Genomic DNA, 13,684 nt, shown 5'->3' on the forward strand with positions numbered 1-13,684 from the left:
CCATTTGAGGTACCATCTAATAAAACAACTTTCAATGTCATTATACATCTATAAAGACATGTGGGCATGGTGGCTTTTCCATGACCTTGTGTCTAATTCCTTGTTTTCTTGTTCGAGAAAATACTGCTATCCATGTCCAAAACAGGTATACATATTGATGTCCATGTTGCATTGTTGCAACATTCTTGTTTGTTACAGTCTACCCCTCTTTTAAGTCCTGGATTGTTTAAAATGAGTAAGATCTGTTCTAATTGAATGTTTTATTCTTTTAGACTTGTTTTCTTTCAGTGATTAGAGTAGTCGTTGGAAGATATTCGAAGATTAGTCCTCAGACAAGATTATTTTTTAAAAAAAAAAAGGTGATATGTTTATCTTGTCTGCAGCAAGTAACATAATTACTCATTATGTATTTGTCTGATCAAATGCATTTATGAATACTGAAATCTTTTCAATTGCTTGCAACAGGAGTGGCCGAATTATGAAAGTTTGATCAAGATAGTGCTTTGTTGACCATCAGGGGTATGCATGGGTTGTTGTGTTTTGATACAATCCTGCTGCTTCTTATATTCTCTTATGATTCCTTGCCTAATGTTGTGTTTGCGCATATCTCTTGACTGGCATTGGCTCCAGAAATCATTCAGAAGGCAGGATCACAAGATTGATGGGAAAGCTTTTTTTTTTTTTCTGATGAAAGGTAGAGTTAAATTCAATCACTAACCTAAGAGGCATGCTACCTGCAGACACCCAATACAACTGTCTCATGAATAGTTGAAACACATACTGATGATCCATGCCCTACATCACACTGGCCTCATGATGAATGTGTCTTCACCTAGGATTGTATGTCTATTCATCAGGTGAGCCACACTTGTGTTGAGAAAATGGATAGTTAAAAGTCACCTTATTAGTGGACCGACCATATTTTGAACTAGGAAACTTTCACCAAGGGTTGGACCTGATGAATGGATTGGATCTCATACATGTATGCCATACTGACACATGTGAGGGGCCTTCAGGTTGTACACTGCGGAAGTACAGATACAGGAAGCATTCATCTTGACTCCATTTCCATCAAATGAAAATTTTCTATACATTGTCTAATATTTCCAATTTGTGTCTACTTTATTTATATACTACCTCCACTACAGCCAAAGCATGGGGTTATATATGTTCATAGGAATGTATCAACTTGTAACTGTAACATTCTCTAGAAGTTCAGTTAATAGTTATAAAATCACTACCTTATGTGCAAGAAATGCAAAATCAGTTACAGCTGTTGCAAGAAATGCTCACTGATGTGAAGTGTAGATTGAGGTGCTGTTGTTATCTTTTGCTGGAGTTTGTAAGAGTTAAAAGTTGTTGCACTCTGTGTTTGTATTGCATGCATACACACACACACATGCAGCCTAAATATTTGTGTGAACATGAAGTGTTTTTTAGAATCCCTTGTTGACTTGGCATGGGAACAGAATAATGGAAATTCACAGAGTATTATATTTTTTTTTTCTTTTTCTTTTTTTTTTTTTTGTTTATTTATTTTGTCAGTTGTTGGACTGTACCAGGAAATGTCAATAATGCACTCCAAATCAGAGTAATGGAAGAATCTCTGATGAAATCTCTTGATTCACATCGAGAACACTAGGTAATTCTATCTTCTTTGTTTTCAAGATCTATATGCAATAGCTGGCATTATAAGCAGAGGTTTTTTCCAAATTATCTCTAACAGCTAAGGCATCCAAGGAACTGAGAGAGATTACTTGGCTGAGATAAGTTATAATGGAGCTAGACCAATACGTTGTATTAAAAATTAAAAATAGATGGAATACTATTGAACACATATTTTGATAGTTGTACTCTAACTTATAGGCATTTTTACGTCATAAAATCAACTAAATTTGAAGAGGATGTATCACCTACAATCAGTTGTATGCTGCAACGCAGCTTTTTATGCAAAAATTTTAGTTTCCAGATTTGCATATAAAAATAATATCATATTTTCAAAAGCAAAGTGCTTACAAAAGGGTGGCGGATAGCTTTTGGAGAGCTGATCATGGACCCTTCTTTGGCAATCAACCATTTAAAGTCAACCCCAACTTACTGGGAGAAAGGTTAAGATGATGATGGTGATAATATACTTGTAAGCCTTTGGATGTCCATCTTTTAGATTCTCTATACAAAATGGAGAACAATCTCTGCTCGAGCTGGCGCTTGATTGGCTGGTTTGAGCCGACTAACTGGTCGGTTCAAGCCAAGTTGGTAAAATTGAGCTTCTGGCATTTACCACATCACGGTCTGGCCTCAATTTCTCATTTGTATGTAAAATAGCAAATGTTTAGTATTTAAGCAAACAATTTTGAGCCATCAAAATTAAAGAAAAATAACATTTGTTTTATGCTATATCCTTTTTATCGTTGTGGCAGCTGATTAAGTCGTTTAAATGAACACTTGGTGGCCAGCCAATGTTAAAGTAGCAAGTCATCGAATTGGATTTGATCAGGAGTTTGAGAGTTCGGAATTTAGGTTTGATCAGGCTCCATTCGAGGCTCAGCAACTGAACTCGGTTGAAGCCACCGAGCTAAAAAGTCGGCTTGGCTTAGCTCGGGCCTGAAACTACAATTGAGTCAAATCAAGCTTTTTCGAGTCAAGTTGAGCGAGCTAACTGAGCTAATTAACTCAGTTCATGAACATCCCTACCCATCACACATTTTATGATGTTATGCCTCACTCAAGTTTCACATGGACAGCAATTGGCCATTAGCAAGAACTTCTATGAAAGTTAGGTAAGGCCTATTGCGATGCTTATAAGAAATCCATACCGTTCATCTGTTTCATCAGACCATTTTAGCATATAAGGCCAAAAACAAGATAGATCCAATTGTATGCAGAGTGGATTAGGTGGGACCCCGCCTCACCCAATGTAGGTTACCGTGGTCCCATCTTGATGTATGTATTATGTATCCATGCCATCCAACTGTTTTTTGAGATCATTTTAGCTCATTATTCCAAAATAAAGAAGATCCAATTATCAAGTGGACCATACCATAAGAAACCGTGGTAATTGACCATTAATGGGCCACAAAGTTTTTGATCAAGCTGATATTTATTTTTTCCCTTCATCCAGGCTTACGACGACCTTATCAACAGATTAGATGGTAAGTAGACACTGCAGAAATAATAAGGTGCTCCCTAAGAGGTTTTTAATGGTAGGATGGTCAATCACCACTGTTTCTTAGGGTATGGTCCACCTGATAATTGGATCTGGTTCATTTTTAGGATAATGCTCTAAAATAATATAGGAAAACGGATGGACCACATAGATACATAATACATATATCAAGGTGGGCCCCACGGTAAGGGCGGCACCCTATTGTGTGAGGCCGGGGTCTCACCTAATCCGATCTCCCGAACATGAGACGCGCAATAAATGTACGGTGCAGATGTCTCACAATCACCCTGGTAGGCTCGAAGGATCCCGTTAGCATTATTGTGACGTCAAATGACAAAAATGCCCTCACTTGAAGGCTACCGACACTTCAGAACAGGTTATCAACCCTCACCCCACGTCTAATTGCAGCCGTAAAATTGGCTAAATGCTACCCCCCTTATATATAATATAGATATCGTGGTTTTGGATTGGTATGATTTTTACACTAAAAAGAATCAAAATTGTGATGGGCCTAATAGACGGCTCAGATCAGCCACTGGACTGTCTAATTGTCCCATTGCAGCTAGAAGCACTATAACTCTCAGTGCAACGAGAGCACTGAATCATTTCTATTTAAAATAATGCCTAACTCAAGTGCTTTGCACCGAGTCACAATGCCTTATGGCTCATTGCGTAGCAATACAATACATGTGCATGGACTAAAATAGCGAATTTCTGTCGGTGACAACTACCATTATTATTATTATTATTATTTTAAAACTACCATAGCTATTTTAAATACAGACAATAGATTTCCTGGCCCCCATTCCTCGAATGGTATCTCAGCCATTAGCAGCTATTATAAAATGCTCGGGCATGAGATTGTACCTCATGGTTCCGGCTTTCAGTTGTACAGGTGGACTAATTTTTAAGTTATAGCTACCAATCATAGTATGCCCCTCTTACTATAAATAGTAAACTTACTATTTATAAATGGTCATGATGTCCACTGGTGTGCAAGGTTTTTGGCCAAAAATAGTAAGTGTCCTATTTGGCTTCACCAATCATCATGTTGTTCTCCTAATTATCCTAAGCACATTTTGCGTAGCAGGGTTGGGTGGTTAAAGTAATTCGTTCTATTCAAAATCTTGGCCATCAAACTGTCCACGACCCACTCTACATCACCTTCCCACAAGTGGCCAACTAAGATATGGTTAGGGAAAAAAATCACCGCTATGGTTTATGATCAACCAATAAATTACTAGTCTTTTATGAGTAGGATCTTCAAACAGGAAGAATTTTGGTACATAGGCTGTTGAATCAGAGGCCCATGATACCAACGGTTTGGATCACCTAGTAGTTGGCCCAACTAGTACAAAATAAAAGCATAAGCATACCGTACAATCTTTCTAGCCCGAGCATTATATAATACCTCAACCAATTGAATAAGGTTAGATGTGCACCTAAACACGTGGACTCAGTTCCAAACGCTAGCTGTTGCTGACAAATAATAATGATGATTTCTCTAGTAGCCTCACGTGATTTGTATCGAACACCTACCTGCCAACCATACTCACTTTTGTATAACACCCGTCTATCAGATGCTACCCATAATCACGATCATCTGATAATAATAAAAACTTAGGAGGTGAAGTGAACATTTTCTGGTCAGATGATGCGAACCGAGGGTTAACCTGACAAAGAAGACCAAACATCCCCAGTCTATATAGGATACCGATTGCATTGTGACTCTGCTACCAGCGACTTCTGAGGTGATAGGACCCTTGCCTGCTCATTTTAGGCCAATGGCCCGAAATTAAAGCATGTTCAGAGCTGGACCACATCAGACGAAACATGTCATCCACTCTGTTCATAAGGTAACTTGATCCAAAACTTCCGTGGCCTCCGAGATGTTTCCAACCGTAGGCATTTAATCTCTACTCTTTTCTATGATGTGGTCCACTTGAGCTTTTGATATACTTCAATTATAGGCTCATTGCTTAAAATGAGCTGGCAAGATGGATGACATCATGGATGAAACACATATATCTTGGTCGGCCTCAAAGGGCCATGTGTTATGGTCCGTGATAAGTCCCACGCAAAGTAGGTTTGAAAGTTGATGGGTCTACAGAAAACGAAGCTTAAATGCACAAGTAACCGTCTCAGTCAAATTCTGTCATGTATATGCACTCGGACCAAAGATCATCAACTCTCTTTAATGTACCAAGAATGCTGCTTCCTTATAAAGTTGAGTAATAAAGAGCCTCCACTGCCTATCATGACTTTTGTAATGTCATTCCACATTTCGACAAACAAGTTCCCGATGTGGTCACCAATTTTAAATATTCAATGCACAATCCACAATATAATAAATTGATATTGAAGGTACTAAAGCTATAGCACATGATAGAAAGTAAAATAGATAGCTGAATGAGGAAAACTTAGTGCAGAAAAACACCCCGCGTTACTTAATATAAGTAAAGCTAAAGCGCAAAAAAAAAAAAAAATTTAAATAAAAATTAAATATTAAAAATTAAAAAAAATTGAAAATATTAAACAAAATTAAAAAAATGAATATAAAGATTTACTTAGTTTGACAATATACTTACTTTATGAAATAATAACGAAAAATTTTCTTCAATACTAAAAACAACAAAAATAAAAATACAAAGCTTACATCTTTTTCACATGTGTAAAGAATTCCTCACTATTTTTTTTTTTTTAAAGATAAAAAAAACTAAATTGGCTCACTATTTACCTACAGCCTTCGTCACATAAATTACATAAGAGTAGATATCACAAAGCCAAAGAAAATAAGTTTCACTTGCCTGGTAGGTCACTATGTATCTAAATGAGGAAGCATGTCTCCACAAGAAAATTAAAACGTAATATAATATGAGTGGATTACGTCTCTTATTAAGAGATGTTACACTCCACCTATTCAACAAAACCAACTCATCCCTGGGGTTGGTTTGGAACCTAATCCTTGGCCAGTTCACAAACAAACTAAGGGCCTGTTTGGCCAGGCAGATTGGATGGGATTGGAAGGGAATGAAAGGGATTGGAAAATAGATCCCGAGATTGGCCAGGCATGCCAAACAGACACGGGATTGTGATCCCGGGATATAGCAATCCCATGGAGCTTAAGACAATCCACTGACATCACCATCATTACCTTTAAATCCCATCCAATCTATCGTAATCCTTTCAAAATTGCGTGGGACATGTTTGGTTCGAGGGATTGAAAGGAATTGGAAGGTTTAATCCCGGGATTGGCCGGGCACGCCATATAGACCGAATATAGCAATCCCGGGATATAGCAATCCCATAGATCTTGCACCAATCCACCGATGCAGCTACCATTACCTTGAAATCCGTACAATCCACTCTAATTCCATCCAATCCCATCCAATCTGCCTGGCCAAACAAGCCCTAAGATTTGTCTCTTTCACTAAAGGGTCGTTTGGCACCGTAGATTGGAGGAGATTCGAGGGGGTTTCAAATCCCCTTAGGTTGTTTGGCAACATAAAGTAAATCGGGATTGCCAATCTAGGGGGTTTCCAGTCCCCTCTAATTTGAGGGGGTTCGTGATCCACAGTGAGAGCTTGGATTACACCTAAAATCATTTCAGTAGTTGCAGGTGTAACATGTATATTACTGTATACTATCATTCTATTGGGCACATGGCCCACTAATGATGATTAGCACCGTCCAAACATTATCCACGTAAATCAGCACCATTTAAACATTGTCCACATTAATCAACGATTAAAAATCATTGGTTAGTCACTCAAACATGATCTTGCTCTTGCGGTTCATCCGAGACTTAGAATTTCATCATTTTCGAGTAAAGCATATATTTTAGCGGGCTTTTCCCAACCATGGTGTCAAAAATTATACATCTCACTAATTAGGGATATTAAAATTGATTTAGTAATTAAATTCAAATCCTTATAAGTATACCATGCATAGGTATTTTTGAATTAAAGTTGATTTACACTCCGAGTCCCAAACACACCGGGAGGATTCCCAATCCAAGGGGTTTCCAATCTTGGGGGCTCCGAATCTAGGAGGTTCCAAATCCATGCTCCCAAACAAGCCCTTAAGGACCGCTTGAGCTGGGCCAACTTCTAACTCCAGCACATCTCATTCCTAAGATAACTGGGGTAACATGCACTGGTACCGTATCGCAAGGGCGATGGGAAGCTGCTTTGACATGATCAGTTCTACATGAAGTGTAGCTGACCTCACGCATGTCCAATGGCTATTTTGAATGGAATATAAAGGAGCCATATGAGATGATAAGATCACCAATGTCTTGTCGGGACTCAAAGGGCCCCCAAACAAAGATTGAAGATAGAGATGGAACAGCCTTAAAAAATCGGCTATGCACAAGGGACAAATAGTAAAAAACGGCTATGATTGGTCGGCATTATTCCTTTAGCTATGAGGAGAATGGTTAATTGCAGTTAGTTGACTATGTTGCCAGATTAATAGGACTTGCAGCTACGGTTGGTTATTGTGATGATGGCTCCACACGGGATGATATGTCCTTATGATAAACCAACGGACTAGATTTTCAATCCACATCACATAAACGATGGACACCATCGCATGAACCTCTCAAGTCTAACACGTAGGATTCAGATTTCTCACAGGTGACGATGGGATTCAATTGTCCAATGTAATGACACTTGCTATATGTAACTTGAGCAACCAAAGTGGATTGCAGAGGGTTCGTATATGCAAGTTAAGACGGTTTTGTTTTTTGTTTTTTTGTTTTTGTTACTGATCCGATGCTTTATGTGCGGGACATTTCTTCAGTTACTCTGGACGTGGATTAGCTGTGACCACGGATCCAGCCAGGTGGGTGCGATCCTGAATATAGGGCCCACCTTGATGTATGCATTGTATATCCATGTCATTCATCCATTTTGACAGCTTATTTTAGGGCATGTTACCAAAAATTAAGCAGATACAAATGTCAAGTGGACCACATAATAAGAATTGAATTCCCACCATTAAAAGCTTTTTGGGGCCACAAAAATGTTTTTTTATTAATATACTCTGTGTTTTCCCTTCATCCAGATCTGTGTGACCTTATCAACAGGTGGACGAAGTATAAAAGTGTTTTTTTATCAATATACTCTGTGTTTTCCCTTCATCCAGATCTGTGTGACCTTATCAACAGGTGTACCCCATATAAATATTAAGGTGGACCCTAGTTTTTAATAGTGGGTGTTCAATGAAGTGTGGTGCACCTCAGATTTTTATCTGCTTCTTTTTGGACCATGCCCTAAGTTTAAAAGTAAAAATAATAAAAATAATAATAATAATAAAAAGAGAGAAAAAAAGCTGTCCGAATGAATGGAGGGCATGGATATACAACACATGCATCAAGGCTGGCCTTACCGTCATGGTCGCACCCACCTGCGGTCGCAGCTAATCCTCCTCGGGCTATTCCCCTTATCATGACATAGGGTGCAACAAACGTATATAAGGTGGAAACGGATCGGCTACTCCCCTGCCACCAGCCCGGGGCTGATGGTCGGTGATCTGTGGGCCCCACCATGATGTATGTGTTTCATCCATTCCGTTCATCCATTTTTACAGATCATTTTATGGTATCATCCTAAAATTTAGAGAGATTTAAATCTCAGGCGGACCACACCATAGGAAAACAATAGTGATTGGATATCCAACATTAAAATTATCCTAAGGCCCACTGTATTGTTTATTTGACATCCAATCTGTTGATTAGGTCATACAGACACAGATGAAGGGAAAAAACAAAGATCATTTTGATCCAAAACTGTTATGGCCCCCAAAAGGTTTTTAATGGTCTAAATTCACTCAACCATGTTTCCTGTAATGTGTTCCACATGAGATTGATATATAATTCATTTTTGGTCTCATACCATAAAATGATCTAGAAAAATAGATGGACAGCATGGATGAAACACATACATCATGGTGGGGCCCACAGAGCACTGACATTAGCCATTGGCGGGTGGCATAGGGAGTAGCCAATCCATTTCCATATCTGGTGGGATGCGTGTGAGGATAGAATAGGTAATGGTCATAGCAAAGTTATCAACCACACCCATGCTTTAAATGTATGTGATCTGTAACCCTCATATTGTGGGCCCCCTGTTAGACTGGATTGAAGATACACTGAAAATGGCTGAGCTTTTGTCAAAGTTCATAGGGGGCCTATAAGTTATTTAATGCACACGCCACTACATGTGTCAGCAGGGCAGACAAGTGAAATATCAAATGTCACTACACAAAGATAATAGTGGTCCGTCTAGTAGGTGAGCCATGACAATATTAGAAATCCGTTCCAAGGTTAAAAACTTTGGCTGACGTTTTACAACCGTTATTCATTGGTTAGGTGGCCAAATGATGAAAGACAAGATACATGAAGAGGCGTAAATGACTCCATGCATTGAAATAAGTTTAAAATGTTTTAAATGTCACTATCTTTGAAGCGACATTCTCACCCTATCAATTTTTAAATTATCTTACAATATGCTTGTAAAAACTATACCTCTAAAGTACAATAAGCCTCCTCTCATGAACCAAATAAAGGTAATGCTTTCCCTTACAAAATTGAAAACTACACGCCATTGACCACCTTACCTTCAACAACTTACACCCATGATTAATTGGCTTTTTATAATTTATACCTTTTGTAGTTTCTACAAAATTTTCAAGATGATTCCTACTGCAAAGAAATGACTCATGGGTTGAATTTAAAGACATAATTTAATCTTTTTCAGGGAAAAAGTAAATGTCATTTTATGGTGTCATTTCACCAACTGTCATTTTTCACCATAATATAAATTTAATGTTGTTACATGTTATAAAAAACCACCAAGATCCAGGAACAACTGATGCCACCAGCAATCGCTGAGGGGGTGCTTGGATCATAAGTTACTTAAGATAAGTTGCTTATGACTCAAGTTGGTTCTACTTGTTAAGTTAAAGTGATTAAATAACTTTACATAAAAAAAAATTATTTATAATTGATGTTAAACCAAACTTATCTATTGCTGTAACTACAAAAAGTAACTTATTTGGTGGTATTCAAACGCCCCAAGGGGGCATTTGGATGGTAAGTCGCTTAAGATAAGTTACTTATGACACAAGTAACTTATCTTAGTTTCTACATATTAAGAATATAAGTGGGTTCGGTGAACCACATACTTATTAGCTTCTCCTCTCTTTCATCTCTCCTATCTCTTTCTTCAGCAGCTTATGAAAGAAAAAAAAAGTTCTAAAAAATAACTGAAACAATTATATACTTTTAAGTAAATAAGTTACTCATGACTAATCATAAACCAAACTTACAAATCTGAAATAAATTACTTATCTGCTGCTAACTTATTTCATGTTATTCATAAGGGCCCTAAGAGTCACCACTAGAATTTTATACTAGATCCTGACCATTCACCAAGTGGATTCCACCACATGTTGGTCATTAAAGGAAAATCTCAGCAATTGTATGGCATAACTAGTCTAACCAATTGCCTATAAATGGACATTTGGGAAGAGATTGAGGTAGTAGCATCACTCTGTCCAATTCCATATGGTTATCCATCTAATCATGTGGTCCACCAAATGATTGTCTACTCATGCTTTTCAGAGGATCCCATCACCATGGTAGCACTCACTTGATGGGTGGGCTGGATTGACTACACATGTCATGGTTGACCTTACATTGGGCTGGATTCACATTATAGAATTTACATTCTAATGCTCTGTTCAAAAAGGTTTCTAATAATCTATAACATTAATTTAACTAATTATCATTACATACCTTCCATTTCATTTCTTAACTATGGTTCTCCTAAGCTTTAGGAGAAAAGGAGTCCATTGCTTAGGTGGGCACTATTTTGGTGTTCACGTAAAATTAACACTAACCACTGGATGAGTTGAATTTTTCATTAGTGACTTTCAAATCTTTAAATTTACGTTTAGTAATTTTTTGAGTATAAATTTTCTTTTTAAACGTTTTTTTCTTCTTAGCTCTCAAAATCACATCATAAGAGAATTTTTGAAATTAGATCAATTAAACATATTCATGTTCCCAAAACCAATTAGCAACAAGGAAGAAATATACAATTTTTGACACTCAACATGAGTCACCTCATTTTAAACACATGAATAAATAACAAGCCCCGCATTCGATTAAGGTCTCTACTTATGGCTCAATTGTAGACTCAAAAGAACTTCAAAAAAGAAGTTTTGTGTTGAAACACACATTTATAAATAGTGAACATGGTAACTCTCATCTTCCAAATAATTTCCAATGATGTGATGATGGGTTTAATTTTTAGACGTCTGACTTATCCATTAAGAGCTAAATGTGGAATAAGAGCAAGATGCATTTCCTTACATGTAGAAAAAGGGCTAGATGCATTTCCTCATAATTAAAACCTGTTTTGCACTATCATGGAATAAGCTCGTCCCTAAACCATTTTAGTAATTCCTATCTTACCCCTTTTATAATATACCAAAGCTCTTTTATAATATACCAAAGCTTGATAGTTGAAGCTTAATTAAAATTAATGAAGGGCTTCAAATTATGAATGACCCATATTAAGATATGGGCGTCGCAAAATGAACATTCCACATCCAAAGTTCAATACTAATAATGAATACCAACATCTAAGGCGGCTAGCCCACTTTGAAGGTGGTGCCCACACGATGCACGGTCCACATCAAAGTTGGACTCCACATGATGGGCAATGATTAATGAACATCAAAGGTGAGCCCCATATGATGGATGACCCATGTTATGGTGGCCCAACAAAATGGATGGTCCACATCAAAGGTAAGGCGGGCTCTTCATGACAGAGCCAACTTTGAAGGTGGGATCCACATGGTGGACCATCCACATCAAAGGTGGGCTCCACATGAAAGGTGGACTCCAAAAATCTCACCATTCCATTATGCTTAGCCATTGATTGGAGGTTTTCGCCCATAAAACATCGACTCTTGATTGGTCCTTTTGTAGCCACCCTTTCTGTATTACACAAAGATCCTGAGATGAGCGGCTAGGATCACTAGATCGGTGTGATTATCGGTGTACGCTCTATCTAAGATAGAGCCAAATAGATTAAAGGTTCAGATCTGCCACATGAGACCCATTCTCTCTCCTTCCTCTGCATTTCTCTCTCCACGTGCACCACACCTGCCAATAACAGCGTGCGCCACGAGAATTTTCAAATTGAGTAATAATCCAGTTCTCTCAGAGAACTATAAGATATGGTTATTTTAGTTGCATCATGATGCTTTGGACAGCCCATTCGATTGATCTTACACCGTCTATTTTGTTTAGAGTACATTTTGTGTGTTGTAACATGGCCATCACAACGATTGAATCATCCAGTCCATACCTAAATTCACAGAAATGGATTGCTAAAAATCATCAACTTGGCTTAGTTCTCCATCTGTTATTTTAAGTAGGTGCTTTGACAAGTGCATAGGCATAGAGAGGGAAAAAAAAGGAGAGAGAATGAGGGAAAAGGTGCGCTACACCTAAGAAGAGAGAGAGAACACTAGCCAAACAATTTCCAATATTGTAGCTCATTAAAGCTTTATATTTGCTTCTTTTTTTTTTAAAAAAAAAAGGGGGGGTGCTACCAATATTCAGCTTAAATGTCACGGGGTTATCATGGTTGGCCCTAAATATCCAATGCTCTCTTTAATGTTACACTCATGTATACAGGCTACATATAAAAAGAAGTGAAAGCATCCAATTAACATTACTACAAAGTTATATGACAAAAATAACTTCATTTAAGGGCTAACTACAAACCTCTATATTGATGCTTCACCTCATGTCCATCACGGGCAAAATTGGCCAAATACCTCTCACCCTATATGCAGTATAGATAGAGGTGTACATGAGTCGAACCGAGTCAAGCTGGGTAAAGCTCGACTCGGCTTGGCCACTTGCCCACTTGCTAACCCTAGCTCGAACTCGGCTTGGCTCGATCCTTGAGCCTGTCTGGCCAGCTCGGCTCAGTTCGGTCAGCAGCTCGGGCCAGTCCTAGCTGAGTTTGCCTGTGTAGCATTTTCATAAACACATGTATTGCACTTTCAAAATCTCACTGTATCTAAAACAACAACAGTGGTTTTACAGGTATTTCATCAAATACCTTCTAAGCAACATATAAAATCAAGAAGAAAAAAAAGTATTTGTTTCATATACATAACTTCCTTACCACCAGCCACACTTTGTTGAGTCATTTCATCAAACACGTAGTGAGCAACATCAATATCAAAGTAACTGAGTCAGCGAAATGGTTCAATCCAAGTTCGATTCGAGCTGGGTTCAATTCGAGTCAAGTCGAACTCAAACTTGGTTTGAAATTTTTTTGAGCTAAAAAAATCAGCTTAACTTGACTCGAACTCAGTTTCAAACCGAGTCAAATCGAGCCTTTTCAAGTCGAGTCCAGCAAGCTAACCGAGCTAACTTGGTTCATGTACAACCCTAAGTATAGATAACATGGTTTTGGATTGATTTGA

This window comes from Magnolia sinica, chromosome 15 (genome assembly GCF_029962835.1).
Source record: "Magnolia sinica isolate HGM2019 chromosome 15, MsV1, whole genome shotgun sequence".
NCBI lineage: Eukaryota > Viridiplantae > Streptophyta > Magnoliopsida > Magnoliales > Magnoliaceae > Magnolia > Magnolia sinica.